The sequence below is a fragment of the Hyaena hyaena genome, unplaced genomic scaffold, assembly GCF_003009895.1.
Source record: "Hyaena hyaena isolate Hyena2069 unplaced genomic scaffold, ASM300989v1 scaffold_311, whole genome shotgun sequence".
In the NCBI taxonomy this organism is placed as follows: domain Eukaryota; kingdom Metazoa; phylum Chordata; class Mammalia; order Carnivora; family Hyaenidae; genus Hyaena; species Hyaena hyaena.
In genome coordinates, this window is record NW_024080944.1 from 670,941 (window position 1) to 687,611 (window position 16,671).

Here is a 16,671-nt window from a genome sequence, read left to right on the forward strand (position 1 = left end):
ACAGGGGGCTAAAGCAGACTTCCCCAATGAACCTTCCAGGGCCCTCCAGACTCTAGTCCATATTCCCTTGAAGGAGTGATTTCAAGGAACTTCAAGCCTAGTCCCAACTCCACTCCTCGTATGGGGCAGAAGCTTCCTCCTGCTCGTCTGGCCCCTTTCATCTGGGAGATAGACGCAGTCCAGGAGAGGCTACAGGGAGGCCACCCATCCCTAGGGAGGCTGCCTTCCAGAGTCCCATAGATGAGCAGCCTCCTGAAGGGCCATATTTTAGGGAAGATGATTAAACGGTAGCAGTGTCCTTATATCACCAGGAGAACTGGCCCTAATACAGCCTGTATGCTGTGGAGCCACCAGGGTCTACATAGTGGAGTGGGGTCATGTAAGGACACTGCCAGCTTACTGCAGTGCTGCTCCATCTGTAATGGGACCAGGGCATGCAGCATCACAATCCAAACACAAAATTGGATAGAGAATGAATGGCTTTTCTTGGAAGGGCAGTGACTCACTGTGGAGGATACTAAATCTAGAAAGCAAAACCCAAAATAACAAACCTGTAGCATTCTCTACAGACAGAATCCGTGTTGACCTTGGCATCTCTATCACCTGCAAAGTGCCGATCTCCACCAATTCCCTTTCCCCCTACCTCCCAGAAGCCTTAGGTCTGCTGATTATTGATTTAGGTTTTTGATTCATGGTTTAAACTCTGCAAAGGTGTACAACTTTTTGGGAGAAACTAGTTGGCATTCTATCAGTCATTTACACCTACGTGTGGTGCAGAATCTGTCCTCACAGAAGGATTCCTGACACTGGGAGTCAGAGGATCTGGGCACTGGGTCTTGGGGTGGAAGGGCAGAGGAGGAGTGGGCTGGGAGGGAACCCAGCAATGTAGCCTTGGAGAACATGCCCCTGCTGCTTAGTTCCTACGAATCCAATTCCTTTTTGATCAGAGGCATATTCATGGTCCCATCAGCCACGTCCTCACTGAGTCTTCCCAAATGCCCTAAAGGAGATCTCTAGCCCAGTTTGTGGAAACTTCTTCTGACTAAATGCCCAAACAATCCCCTGAGACTACAGTGATCATATCAAGAGCAACCATCTTAACATCATTTGTTAAGGCCATTACATTAGATTACACTCAAAAGAACCAATAGAGTTTACCAGATGTTTGTGAGAGGCATGGGGGAGAGCAATCCCAAGAGGTGTTCATGTCACTTAGGTCCAGAACAACTTTCATTACAGCCTGGCCTCTCTTTGTGAATTCTGAGGTGACATCTCTCTCCCAAGACCTTAAGACAATTTTGTTCCCTTGAGGTGAAGTCACTTGTTATTAAGTCCCCTGTGGGACAAAAGGACAAAGAACGGGATGGCAGGACATGGGTGGAGAAGCCTCACATAGTTCTGTTTTCACTGGCAAGCTTAGATCTGTGTACCGACAGAAGGGTCTGGAGCTCCAATCCAGCCAGGACACCAGGAGAAGACAGTGAGTATGAGAGGCGCTCACTAGGAAGGCTGAGTGTGTCACTTTGTGGGCCATGCCAGCCATTTACATTTTTCAGAAACAGTGTAGAGAAGTGGGTTCCAACTCCAGTGAGTTCCTCCCATTCTGAGCGGCAGATAGGAGCTGCTACCTCTGGACCACTGAGGAGATATGTGTCTAAAGTCTGGGTCCCACTCCTCAGGAATGGTAGAGTGAATGAAATGGAACCACAGTGTTTAGGCCCCCAATGGGGACACTGACCAGGCCCCAGAAAACATGGTTGTATGAGGCCCCTCAGCTCTTGCCTCCTCTGCTATCACAGACTCCTCTCAAGAAGTCACTGACTTGTCACAGTGCCTTGGGTACCTAGCACAGCACCTAGCCCACAGCATGGGCTTGATAAATGGTGAATTAAACAATGTCAGAGATCACCTGACCTCAACAAATGATGTGAAAAATTAAGAAGCTTCAATGGAAATAGACTCCTCCGTCTTTTTAGTATGTAAGTCAGGGTCTTACATAAAATCAGACCAAAGAGGTGTGGAAGTACAAGGAGGGCTAGAAAAAGAACAGGAATGGGGTTGTTTGGATGGTGGCCCTTCCCTGTCTATACCCAGTAAAAAGGCACCCCTAAGTAAAGAGTAGGGTTAGATGAGCCTGCTGGCTCCACCCTCTAGTCCTAGGCAGCATCTCGACAGAGGAGAGGAAGCCCTAATCTGTTAATAACCCTAGTCCTACACTGCTTTGCAGTCCCTTTTACCAGATTTGCTGCAGAGGAGATCCATCAAGATGAAGCTCAGTCCTCAACAGACTAATGAAAAGAGGGCAACAGACATGAGAAGAGCCAAAATGCAGACAGTGTGTATTAATCACAGGCAATAGAAACATGCCAGCTTTAACGTCTGTTTACTTTTATCTGGAAATGAAAATGCATCTCTGCTGCCCAGACCCTTTTTCCTGAGAATTTCAAAACAGAAATGGGACACACACACACACACACACACACACACACACGTGCACGCGTGTGCACGTGTGTCAAGGGTTCTTTTCCCCCAGCAGAAAGAGCTATCAGAGAAAGGAGCCTACAGGTTGTGTCTATTTGCAGGAGCAGAGAATGAGCCACAGGTCTCAGCTAGAGCCCAGACACTGTGAAGAAGGGAGGGGAAGGATGCATTAGGGTCTCTGTAACACAGGGCTCCACTTGGGCCTGTGGGTCACAGATAGGAATAGAATGTGCACCACCCTGCAGACACCGGACCACACATCCTGGGCAATGTGGAACCCAACCCCGAACACCCCCTCGGCTGCAAAGGAGCTGCCAATGTGCAGGATTCAGAAGAGGACATGCACATCTTCACTAGTAAACTTCAAGTAGTGGAAAGAAGGCAAAAGCTTTTTTGGAGATTAGGAAGTTAGACTTAATAACCCAGGAATGATCTCTCTAAAGGCAAGGAAAGAGAGACTGAAGAGAAAGCTGACTCAGAGTTAGAGAGGGAACAGGGAAAACTGGGAACAGTGACAGAACAGAAACACCCTCATCTGAAAAGCCAGAGCATTGCTCTGGACTGAAAGACTCTATCCAAGTTTCAGCAAACTAGGGTGAAGCCTGGTCGTGTGACCAAAGAGGCAGTCAAATCAATGCCTCCAAAGTCAGACCTGTTCAAAGGTCTTCAATTTTCATTCTTAATTGAACTAGTCATGATGGAACAATCCACCTGATTGCTTCCAGCCTGACCTTGGTGGCTTCCAAAAAAAGTTATTGATGCCCTGAGCTGGACGGCTTGGAAGGGAATTGAAGAAAACTAGCCAGTAAATTTAGAAAAGAAACTGCATGTAGAAGTTGGTTGTTTTCAAAGAAATCTGTAGGTATTAGAGTTGGCTGTGTTATGTTATTGGCATGAACACCGTCAGCAAGGTAAGACTGAGAATGACTTGGTGGGGAATTCGTTTGGAAAATTAGTTAATGTGTTAAATAGAAGGTATCAGGTATAAGTAGGCTAAGAACAGTCAATTATGCGTGTGTGTGTGTGCATGCACGCGCGCGCACACACACACACACACACACAAAATACAGAAGCAAGCTAGAGAATAAAGATGTCAATGGTCTTAACACATTTTCAATTCCTTAGAAGCACAGGTCTGGATGTTACACTTTTTCTTATTGTTCTCATTTACTTTTAGCTCTCAAAGCACTGGGAACAGTGCCTAGCACATAGTAGGAGTTTGGTAAACATTGGGAAATGCAAAGTCTAGCTTGCCACTACTTGGTAAACACTCAGTACTCACTATACCCCAATTAAATGAGCCATAGAGTATCAGGCCAACTACATCCCCCTCTAGACCATCACGATCCAGCTAAGAAACAGCCTTCAAGAATTCAGAGATTCAGAGCAATGCCCAGCCAGCTGCAGGCACTGGGTTTAGCTCTTGTCAGGATGCTGTACATAGTGGGTCTGTATCACTTAGGATGCTACACATAGTGGGTCTATCTCACTTAGGATGCTGCACACAGTAGGTCTGTATCACTTAGATCTCATCTGCATAATACCCAACAAGCTATTTCTAGAAGGAACAGGGCTGGGGGCTCCCCTCCTATAGCTTTTGCCATTTCCTAAACACTTCGTGCAATGCTGTTGGGTTTTGCCAACTTCAGGCACAATTCTGGAACTCAATGGAACCATTCTGGGTTCTGTCAGTCTAAAAGGTCTAGTGATGTCTTCTCTCAGCCTTTCCCATTACCCACAGAGATGCCACCTCCGGGGGTGGGCCAGTGTGTATCTGGCGCATGTCAGACTTCTGAGCTCATCTAGTTGCCTCAAAAAATGAATTCTTTTAGTCTAGAAAATGTACTTATTTGCTAAATATACTACTGTGTATGATGTGATACAATGCAAACTTTGGACTATCTTGTTAGGAGGACTGTATGCATTTATAGAATGTTAAATTTAATTTCAGAAAAGTACATTGTCATCTTGCTCAATGAATGAGGTTGCCCAACTGCAGATGATCAGAGAAAATGACCTTTCCCCTCCCCACACTTCTCAGCCCTCCCCTAATTGAGATGTCCTGTCCACTCCAGGCTGACACAGAGTGAAGGGCACTGAGGATCTCTATGTATATAAAGATATAGGAAGAAAATAAGAGACATCACAGGAATCTGTTGGGCTTCTTCCCATGACTGTGATTTTACCCATGTTTGAGTCACAAACTTTCAATTTCTAACAATTAAGATTCTTGCAGTTTCCAAGTAATTTGTTAAATGCTTATTCGACACAGACAGATATTTATTTTCAGCCTTGACTTGTAAATGCCTACAAACTGATTCATGCTGGTGGTCGTTATGACACTTTCTGTGAATTGGTCAATAAATATGATTTTAGAATTTCACAGTAAAGATGACCTCTGAGAGTTTTCATCCTTCAGACTATCTGATGAGGCAAGACACTGAGAATGGCTTAGCCAGGTCAACATTCTCTCGGGGCTCTGTCTGAAATCCTTGTGCGGTGAAGAGAGGGGTATGGGACATGCAGGGTGGTGACGTGAGCTGGCCCCATCCAGGCTTCCATCATGGGACCCTGTTACTCCCAGAATACAAATCAGCAGCACTGTTACTGGAGACCAATACCAAGGCAATTCTCATGTACTTACTGAGTGCCTACAAAAAGCTGGAGCTGGGTGTGTGTGGTCTTTGTTAATCCTTGAAGCAGGCAGTTCTCACTAGCAACATGAAGAAGGTGAGATGCAGAGGAGCTATCGGCATTGCGAGAGGGCAGGCAGACTGAATACAGCCCTGTTTCCAAGCTCATTCCATCCGTCTCGTCCATGCTGACCTTGCTTCATACCCAGGTACTGCCTTAAGTACTTAAGGTACTGCCTTAAGCCCACTGAGGGTGTGCTCCTCTCCCAATGCAGAGCTGCTGGAGATCTAGAGCACTTCCCTAGGTTCTGTGAGTTACAGCTGCCTCTCCCTCTTATTTCAAATTGACCTGACCCAGGGGTTAAGCCTGCCCTTGGGTTCCAGAAAGGAGGAAGAAAAATTCAAGAAAAGTTTTCTTAGAAGTGTTAGAGTTGTGAGGATGAGCCATGCTGCACATGACACAGTAACCTTCACATATCACAATAGGCGCTGGCTACCCTCCCCCAGCCCTGCGCTACCCACCTGCCTGCCCCACCCTTCCCTTTCTTCCCCGATGTTCCTCCCCACTCAGCCTCCTCAGAAGAGACGATTTCCCTTCTTTTTCTCTCTGAAAAGCAGTTTCACCAATTCTCTATTTCCTGGTGCCCTGCCCAAATCCGTGCCCATCCTTCTGCCCCAAGCAGTTCACAATGATCTTCTCCCAAATACAGATCATTCACATTGTAACAGGAGTTCTTCTGCCTGATGTTAAGATAGCACATTTATCAGACTGAATGATATTTTTGTATTACATCTCAGAGAGCCTAAAAAGGCTGTGCCTCTCTGTCATTTGTCTGTCTGTCCACAAACCCCACTCCCAATACACCATCCTTGGTCTTCCCTGGAGCCCAATGTAGCAGCTCACTACCAGAGCCCTGACTTCCCCACCCTGTTATTCCCAAAGCAATCTGGCCCATGTTATTGCATCTGATAGATTCTTCATCTGCCTTCTGTGTCTACTCCCTCTTGCCTCTTTCAGAAGCATCTCCTCATCCCTCAGCACCGCAGCCACCTGCTGCCTGGCTTCCCTCCTCAGACCCCGTGCCTACTGAAGCTCCACTAGAAGGCAGCCTCCCACATCGATAGGCTACAGACTTCTGGGAACCTACTCTTCCTATACAAGCCCCTGGAGCTCTAGTGGCTCCCTGTCCTCAGGGCGAATGTGCTCCATTCTGTAAACTTAAAAGGTCTGGGTTTATCAGGCCTGAGTATAGGGCTTCATATTGGGTTAACCTGATAGAGGGTCCATGGCAAAAACTTACACACATGTACAAAAACCAGCTTCTAAACTACCAAACTATGGACAAAAGTCTCAGGTAAAGGTTTCATCCAATCACGCCTGTGTTCATATTCTAGTGCAGAGCCTGAGACAGAAAGGGCTCCGAGAGTAATAAGTAAACCAAACTGAATTAAACCTCAAGCCCAAGGTCCTCAATGAGCTGGCTGAAACTATGGTTTCATCCTCATATCCTCCAGTCAGCCAACATGAGTCCCACGTCTTGGTGTTTGTTCCCAAACACACGGTGAGCATGCCCACCTCCATGCTGCTGCTCCTGCAGCTCCTGCTCCCTGGAATGCCATCCCTCCTCCCCTATCTGAGACCATGGAAATCTTATCCCTAGGGGGAGTGGGAGCTCCAGAGCTTATTAGTGATGCCATCTTTTACTTTCCCAGTGCAATATGATCCTACCATCCTCTGCACCCCCAGAGCATATCCTGAAGTATTGTGAAGTGCCCTGAGTGGAGAGTGAGGGGAACATATCACAGGACATGCTGTTCAAAGCCAAATTCAAATGCCTGCCGAGGTAAGGCCAGTAGTGTGAACATAACTACCTAGATGGGGCCTTCAGTGAAAAGAAAACTGCATGCCAAGTCCAGAGGGAAAACTGCCCCTCTCCTCCAGCCAACTGTGTCAATGCAAGAATGGCTGCCCATTATTGCCAGACTTTCTGATTTTCTCTTTCAAGAGAGTTCTTAACAAGTCCTAATATTTATTATAGATAAATATGTAAGCACATATAGTAAACAGTAAAATAATATATAGTCTGTAATTATAATTATATATTTACATATTATGCATAACCAAATTGCCAAATTATAATTATCTATTATATACTATTAATTATATGTTATATACTAATACACTGATACCAATATCAGTACTGCATATATTTCTCAAACCAATTTGACTATGGAACATTTTACTTCATAAGTTTTCTTTACGCAAGATAAGGACCTGAGGCTGAGGCACAGAGTTCTTCCCTTTGTTAGTGCCTCATTGGGGAAACCATTCTGAACCAAGCAATTAATTTCATCCTAGATAAGACCTCTCTGCAGAGACTGCCATAAGTGCCTAGGGACTTCACCAGGACACTCGGCACACAAAGCCTCACAGCCTTGTCTCACAGTAGTGAGCACTACCTTCTGACCTTGCTCAGGGACCTCATGCCAGTTCTTTTCCCTATACAACAAAAAGGTTGTACAGCCCTCTGTAAATTGACCTTGACTTCTATTCCTCTAGGCCACAATGTCAAACCATTATACCTATTCTACCCCTCACTGTATCTGTCTTTACCCTTCTAATTATCAGAAACATTTGCAGTCATTTAGTTATTGCTCAATCATGTCATGAATCCCTACTGTTTTCTTGGGCACGGATAAATACCACACACACATACACACATATACATGTACATACCTGTGCCCTCCTGTTTTCATGATACTTAGTAAAACAACCACTTACTAGTCATGGCATCACTGCTATGTGACAATCTCACTGAGCTTTCCTTTCCTTGTTTATAAAATGGTGATAATGCCTCTCTTAAAGGACTCTTACGACAATTAAGTCAGATAATATCTGTGAAGTACCTGCCACAAAGTTTAGCCCTTTAGGTATTCACTAAATAATTACCGTCACAGCTATGTCCGTTACTTTTTGGACCTCCCCTAGCAATAGACGGTGTGGGTCACACCCTCATTCATTCAGTCCTTCTTCATGCACTCACTCGTTAATTCATCCAATGGTTCTGGGTTCTAGCCTGGACAACATTCTCCATAGGTGAACTCCTCTTTATCTCCTCAGTGTAGGAACTTGCAGAAAGAGAGGGAAGGGAAAGAACAGAGAGAGGTACAAAGATTTGGTGAGCGTTTACTTTGTACCATGTGCTTCCCTGGTATTTTCTAATGCAATTCTACCAGTGATCCTATGTGGCCAGCACCTTCATCCCCATTTTATAAATGAAGGAACTGAGTTCCAGAGGGATTAGGTCTCCTGTCAAGGTCACCCTGCAGTTGAGTGGCAGAGCCCAGATTTCTCCACAGATGTGGTATTCTGAATACCGTGCTAGTGCTGCTGAACCTGGTTTCTGCCCACACTGCTAGGGAATAACCAGCCTTGAAGAGTGAAATGTTGCCTCTGAAAAGGCAGAGGGTCCAGGTGCCAGAGCCCAGTGACAAATGTGGTTTTCCTTTTTAGCACCTTGGGCTACAAAAAGTCCCAAAGCACATACCAGATAGGAACTGAGAAGTTCTGGTTAGACAACTACAGTTCCAAAACTAAAATGAGAGTTTTAAAAAAATGTAAGCCAGAGACAGTCTAAAACCCAGCAGGAGAACAAACTATTTAGAAATATACACTTAGAGACATGGACAAATGGGTCTCCTCTTCCAAAGCAGTAACACTGAAAAGCCATCCCCATGGTCTCTGTTGACCTCTACATCCTGGAATCTATGACAATCCTGGAAACAAGGAGAAACTTGAGAGTCTTCATTTATTCATATATTGATTGTCCAAAGATGTTCCATAATGCCGTATTCAGTGCTTCCTGTGTCCCATACACTGTGCTAGGCATCAGCAGTGCCAGCTTCCCACCCTCACGGAATGCACAGTCTAGTCGAGGACAGGAGTAGTTGTTAAATAACCCCATGACTAAGTGTACAATTGCACTTATTATGAGCACTACAAAGGAAGCCCCTCTGGAGCTATGAACATCAATCATAGGCTGAACTGCCATTATCAGGAAGGTCAAAGTTCCCTAAAAAAGTGATAATTAAGCTGAGAGAAGAGAAAGGGGAAGTGTACCAGTCAAACTCCATAGCTGCAGAGGAGAAAGTCACCTTTAGCTAGCTGAAAGCAGCAAGTATTTAGAAACAGGCTCATTGGGAAGACTAGAGAATTTAAGTTTCCAGAAATACCTCCAGCAGTGCCTCCTCTAGCAGAAATGAACCGTGACAGGAGTACAGATACAGGCTACAGATCTGGAGGGATCCCCGCCTTGCTTTTCTTTCTCCATTTTGTCCCCTATAACTTTTACTCCAAAACCCTTCCTGTGATTCCACCTCCTGAAACACAGCATCTCAGCCAGGCTCTCACCTGATGAAGAATCAGTGAGTGTGTACAGTAGGCATAGGGATATTTCCAAATGGGCTCAGATTTGTCAGTCAAATCTGTGCCAGTCCCATGCTCACAATCCACCAAAAGAGCACAATGACCTCAAGGTAAAGTGATGCCTTACGGTGTAGATCATGATACTGGTGATGAGCTGGCCACAGCCTACATATAATACTATTTCCTGTGTGGAATTCTGCATTCCAGAGCTTGTCCACATGGTCATTGCACTTCACCAGGCATGGGGTAAGGCTGCAGGAAGTAAGAAATTATCCCAAGGAGCAAGCTGCTTCCTGAAAAATGTAGCTACTTATCTGCAATGCTGGTGATGGACAGTCACAAGTCTTCTCGGACAAGTTTAAAAGATTGAAAAATGACATTTTATATTTCCCTTCTATTAATAAATGATAAAATAGCTTCTCACTTTATAAAAATAAGTCAACTCTGTCACTTGGCAAGAGAACACTTTGATTAAAAAGGCCCTCTGGTGCAATCTGTCTTTCAACAATAGCTGGAAGGTTATCATAAAAGCCTGGTTCTAACAGGTTTTGAGCAAACCACAACTTGAAGCATGCTTCCTCCACCATCAGGTGCCTCTGACCTAGGCCATGTTTGACAGAGGGGAGTGGCAGGACAGCCTGCTCACTGCCAGGAAACTCAGACAAGGCTCTTCAGAGATTAGCAACCGGTGTGTGTGTCCAGCACACCTGCACCAGTTTTCTTGCCACATTTTCAACTTGTTCATATAAGATAAAATATGATGTCTAGGCTCAAGGATAAAGGTGGTATCAATGAGGTGTGCCGGAGAATATCCACTTCTAGCTGAGAAAATTAACTTAAAGTAACAGTTTCAGAACTGTGTGCTGGGAGCTTAGAAAGACGGCAGAGGAGGAGGAGCCTGAGCTTACGCTTTCCCACATTTACAATTAGATATCACTCATATCCATATAAATAAATCAGAAAGAAACCTGAAGACTGGCAGAACAAACTCCATAACTAAATGTAGAGAAAAGCTGCATGTGAGAGGTTAGGAAGGGCAGAAATGTAATGAAGAGCTGCCCACAGGAGGGAGGGAGTTGTGGGCACAGAGAGGGAAAGCCACCAGGGAGCCCACATGAAGACAAATTATCCTAACATCTAGCTTTGAAAACAAGAGGGGCTGAATTCACTGACTTTGTATAACAGTGAACTTGGAACCTGGAGCTTTAAAAGTCAGCCGACTCAGCACTGGGCAAGATACCTGGTCCCCACCCTTAAAGAAGAGGCAACATAGAAGAGACAGTTTCAACAACACCTGGGGGAAATGGGAAGAAGATCTGTTTATTTTGATTTCAGAGCAAGTTGAGGGAACAAAGGAGTTGGCAAGCACCATTTTCCTCCCCTACCCCCAGCATAAACACAGGGCCATCTTCGGGAGGTAGCACTACACAAACACTTGCTACCTAACTTGTTAGCAGTACACCACACCCAAGCATTCTCCTGAGGACTCACCCACTCCAAGCCTGCTGGCCTTGGCAGTGAGCTCACTACAAATTTTGCTAATACCAAGCATATGCCCTGCCCACACGCTGCACACAGTCACGGCCCCCCCTCGAAGCCACATCCCCTGCAGCTGCCACTGCCCACTGCCATCCCAGCCACTGCCACCCCTGCCTCTCCCTAGCATCCACTGTGCTTTGAGGATCCTGCCTTGGGCTAGAGTCTCAGTGCATATTCTGCTAACACCACCATCCCACTCCCAAGCTCTACTGCAGTCATGCCCTTCAGAGCCAGCCTGCATGGATCTCATGAACACAACAAAGAGCAAGTATAGCCCACAACAGGCAGACACAACAACAAAATGCAAGCAACACACACAGGTGACCCTCCTGAAGTGCCAGGTTCTGGCAAACAGGAGATACTGCACTGGAAGGCACAGGAACTCTTCTTTGTAAAGCCACTACTTTCAAGAGCAGCATACATATCTGTTTTCTTAATACACAGAAACAGACACAGAGAAGCAGACAAAATGAGGTGACAGAGGACTATGTCCCAAATGAAAAGGAGAAAACCACAGCAGGAGATCTAAGCAAATCAGAAACAAGTAATAGGCGTGATGGAGAATTTAAAGTAATGATCATAGACACTCACTGGACTTCAGAAAAGGGTGGAGGACATCAGTAAGATCCATGACAAAGAGATAAAAAAAATAACATCAAAGATGAAGAACTCCATAAATGAAAGTAAAAATACAGTAGATGGAATAAATATAGGCTACAAGAAGCAGCGGAATATATCAGTAACCTGGAAGACATGTAATGGAATGTAATCAAGCTGACAGGTGAGAGACAAATACTGTATAATGAGAATATACTCAGAGAACTCAGTGAAACCATCAAGCATAAGAACATTCACATTATAGGGATCCCAGAAGGAGAGGAGAGAGAAAAGGGGGCCGAAAATGTATTTGAAGAAATAATAGCTGAAAACTTCCCAAATCTGGGGAGGGAAAAAAGAGATCCAGATTCAGGAGGCAGAGATCCCCCCAACAAATTCAACCCAACCAAGACACACAGTAATTAAAACAGCAAAAATAGTGACAAAGAAAATTATAAAGGTTGCAAGAGAAGAGAGTTACATAAAAAGGAAATCCCATAAAATTCCCAGCTGATTTTTCAGCAAAAACTTTGAAGACCAAAAGGGAATAGCACCATGTATTCAAAGTACTGAAAGACGAAAATCTGCAGCTAAGAATACTCTATCCATCAAGACTTTCATTCAGAATAGAAAGACAAAGAGTTTCACAGACAAACAAAAGTTAAAATAATCTATGACCACTAAACCAGCCCTGTAAGAAATATTATGGGGGACTCGGTGAGTGGAAAATAGAAAACATAAGACTAAGAAAAATAAGAAGCAAAAAAGCAAAAAACAAACAAACAAAAAAAAACATACCCATAAAACTCAATCAACAGAAGCACAAAATGAAAGGATATGAAATATGATCCCAAATACTAGAAACATCGAAGGGAGAAAAAGAGGAGTTTAGAATTAACATCAGCTTAACATAGACTTCTATATGCAGATATTATACACAAACTTAATGGTAACCACAAAACAAAAAATAGTAATAGCTACACAGAAAATAAAGAGAAAGGAATCCATGTGCATCATTAAACAAACTCAGCAAACCATGAAGTACAGCAAAAGAAGAAAGGACCAGAGAAAAACTACAAACACAACCACCAAACAAGTAACAAAATGGTAATAAATACATACCTATTAATAAGTAGTTGGAACATAAATGGACTAAATGGTCAAACTGGAAAACACAGGGTGACAGAGTGGATTAAAAAAAAAAAGACCCATCCATATGCTGCTTACAAGAGACTCATCACAGACCTAAAGACACCTGCAAATTGAAAGTAAGGGAATGGAAAAACATCTATCATGCAAATGGAGGTCAAAAGAAAGCTGGAATGATAACACTCCTATAGAACAAAAGAGACTTTGAAACAAATACTGTAACAAGAGACAATGAAGGCCAATATATAATAATAAAGGAAACAATCCAACACGGTGTTTAACAATTGTAATTATTTATGCACCCAACATAGAAAACCTAAATACATAAGATAGTTCATAAGAAACATAAAGGAACTAATTGAGTGTACTACAATAATAGGAGGCGACTCTAGCACTCCATTTACATAAATGGATACATCATCCAAACGGAAAATTAGTAAGAAAACAGTGGCTTTGAATGACACATTGGGCCTAACATGGATCTAACAGATATATTCAGAACATTCCATCTTACAACAGCAGAATAAACATTCTTTTCAAGTGCACATGGCCATTCTTCAGGATAAATCACATATTGGGTCACAAGATAAGCCTCAACAAATTAAAAAATATTGAAGTCAAACCATGCATCTTTTCTGACCACACACTATGAAACTAGCAATCAACCACAAGAAAAAATCTGGAAAGACCACAAATACATGGAGGTTAAATACCATACTACTCAACAATGAATAGGTCAACCAGGAAATAAAATAATAAAAAAGTACATAGAAACAACTAAACACGAAAACACAGTGATTTAAAATCTTTGGGATACAGCAAAACCACTTCTAAGAGAGAAGTTTATAGCAATACAGGTTTAACTCAAGAAACAAAAAAAAATCTCAAATATGAAATTAATATTACACCTAAAGGAGCTAGCAAAAGAACAAACAAAACCCAAATCCAGCAAAGGAAGTAAATAATAATGATTGGAGTAGAAATAAATGACAGAATCAAAAAAACACAATAGATCAAAAAAAAAAAATCAATGAAACCAGAAAAGATCAACAAAACTGAAAAACCTCTAGCCAGATTCATTAAGAGCAGAGAGAGAAAAATTCAAAACAAAATTACAAATGCAACAGGAGAAATAATAACCAACATCACAAAAATCCAATTATAAAAGAATATTATGAAAAACTATATGCCAACAAATTAGACAACCTAAGATAAATGGATAAATTTCTAGAAACATAGAACCTCCCAAAAACTGAAGCAAAAAGAAATTTAAAATTTGAACATGCCAATTACCAGCAATGAAATTGAATTAGTAATCAAAAACCTCCCAACAAACCAAAGTCCAGGATCAGATACTTCACAGAGGAATTCTACCAAACATTTAAAGAAGTATAAATATCTATTCTTCTCTAACTATTCTGAAAAATAGAAGAGGAAGGAAAACTTCCAAATTCATTCTGAGAACAGCATTACCCTGATACCAAAGCCAGATAAAGACACTGCCAAAAAAGAAAATTATGGGCCAGTATCTCTGATGAACACATATCCAAAAATCCTTAACAAACAAACTGAATCCAACAACACATTAAAGAAATCATTCATCATGATCAAATGGGATTTATTCTCAGGATACACGGGTGGTTCAGTAACTGCAAACTAACCAATATGATACATCACATGAGTAAGAGAAAGGATAAAAACCATGTATGTGATCAATTTCAACAGACACAGAAAAAGCATCTGATGAAGTACAAAATCCATTCATGATAAAAATCCTCAACAAAGTTGGTTCAGAGGGAACATATCTCAACATAATAAAGACCATATAGGAAAAATTCACAGCTAACATACTCATTGGTGAAAAACTGAGAGCTTTTTCCTTAAGACTGGGAGTAAAACAAGAATATCCATTCTTACCACTTTTATTCAACATAGTACTAGAAGTCCTAGCCACAGTAATCAAGCAACAAAGATAAATAAAAGGCATCCAAATTGGTAAAGAAGAAGTAAAACTTTCACTATTTGCAGATGACATGGTCCTGCATCTAGAAAATCCTATAGACTTCACCAAAAAACTACTAGAACTGATAAATGAATTCACTGAAGTCCCAGGATACAAAATCAATGAACAGAAATCAGTTGCATTTCTATACACTAATAATGAAGCAGCAGAAAAAGAAATTAAGAAAATAATCCCATTTGCAATTGCATCCAAAATAATGAGATATCTAGGAATAAACCTAACTACAGAGATCTAAGACCTCTACTGTATAAACTTTAAAACATTGATGAAAGAAATGAAGATGTCACAAAGGGAAAGACATTCTATGCTCATGGATTAGAAGAACAAATATCGTTAAAATGTCCATACTACCCAAAGCAATCTACAGATTTAATGCAATCCCTATCAGAATACGAACAGCATTTTTCACAGAACTGGCACAAAAACAGACATAAAAGAGCCCAGTAAGAAGCTCAACAATTAGATTAATCTTCAACAAAGGAGGCAAGAATATGCAATGGGGAAGACACCCTCTCCAACAAATGGTGCTGGGAAACTGGTCAGCAACATACAAAAGAATGAAACTGACTACTTTCTTTCTTACACCATACAAAAAAATAAACTCATCATGGACTAAAGACCTAAATGTGAGGCCTGAAACCACAAAAAATTGTAGAAGAAAACACACGCAGACATGTCTCTGACATTGGCCATAGCAATATTTTTCTAGTTATGTTTCCCGAGGCAAGGGAAACAAAACCAATAATGAACTTTTAGTACTACATCAAAATAAAAAGATTTTGCACAGAGAAGGAAATAATCAATAAAACTAAAAGGCAACTAACTTATGGAATATGAGAAGATATTTGCAAATGACATACCCAAGAAAGGGTGATTATCCAAAATATAAAGAGTCTAGACAACTCAACACTCTAATAAAAACAAATAATCTAATTAAAAATGGACAGAAGACATTAACAGACATTTCTCCAAAGAAAACATCCAGATGGCCAACAGATCATGAAAAGATACTCAACAGTCACTCATCATTGGGGAAATCCAAATCAAAGCTACAATATCACCTCATACCTGTCAGAATGGCTAATTTCAAAAACATAAGAAACTAGTGTCAATGAGCATGTGGAGAAAAAGAAACCCTCTTACGCTGCTGGTGGGAATGCAAACTGGTAAGGCCACTCTGGAAAAGAGTATGGCGTTTCCTCAAAAAATTTAAAATAGAAATAGCATATGATCCAGTAATTGCACTACTGGGTATTTAACAAAAAATTATAAAAACACTAAATCAAAGGGATATATGCACTCTTAGCTTTATAGCAGCATTATTTACAATAGCAAAATTATGAAAGCAACCCAAGTGTCCATCCACAGAGGACTGGATAAAGAAGATGTGGTATGTATGTTTGTGTATGTTCATACATATATATACACACACAATGGAAGATTATTCAGCCATAAAAAAGAATGAAATCTTGCCATTTGCAATAATATAGATGCAGCTACAGAGTATAATGCTAAGAGAAATAAGTCAGAGAAAGAAAATACCTTATGATTTCACTCACATGTGGTGGCATTTAAGAAACAAAGGAGCAAAGAGGGGGAAAGAGAGAGAGAGGGAGAGACAAACCAAGAAACAGACTTTTTTTTTTTTTTTTTTTTTACAAATAGTTTATTGTCAAATTAGTTTCCACATAACACTCAGTGCTCATCCCCAAAGTGCCCTCCTCCATGCCCATCCCCCCCTCCCCCCCACATCCATCAGTCCTCAGTTTTTGTCAGCATTCAAGAGTCTCTCATGGTTTGCCTCTCTCCCTTTCCCCCACCAT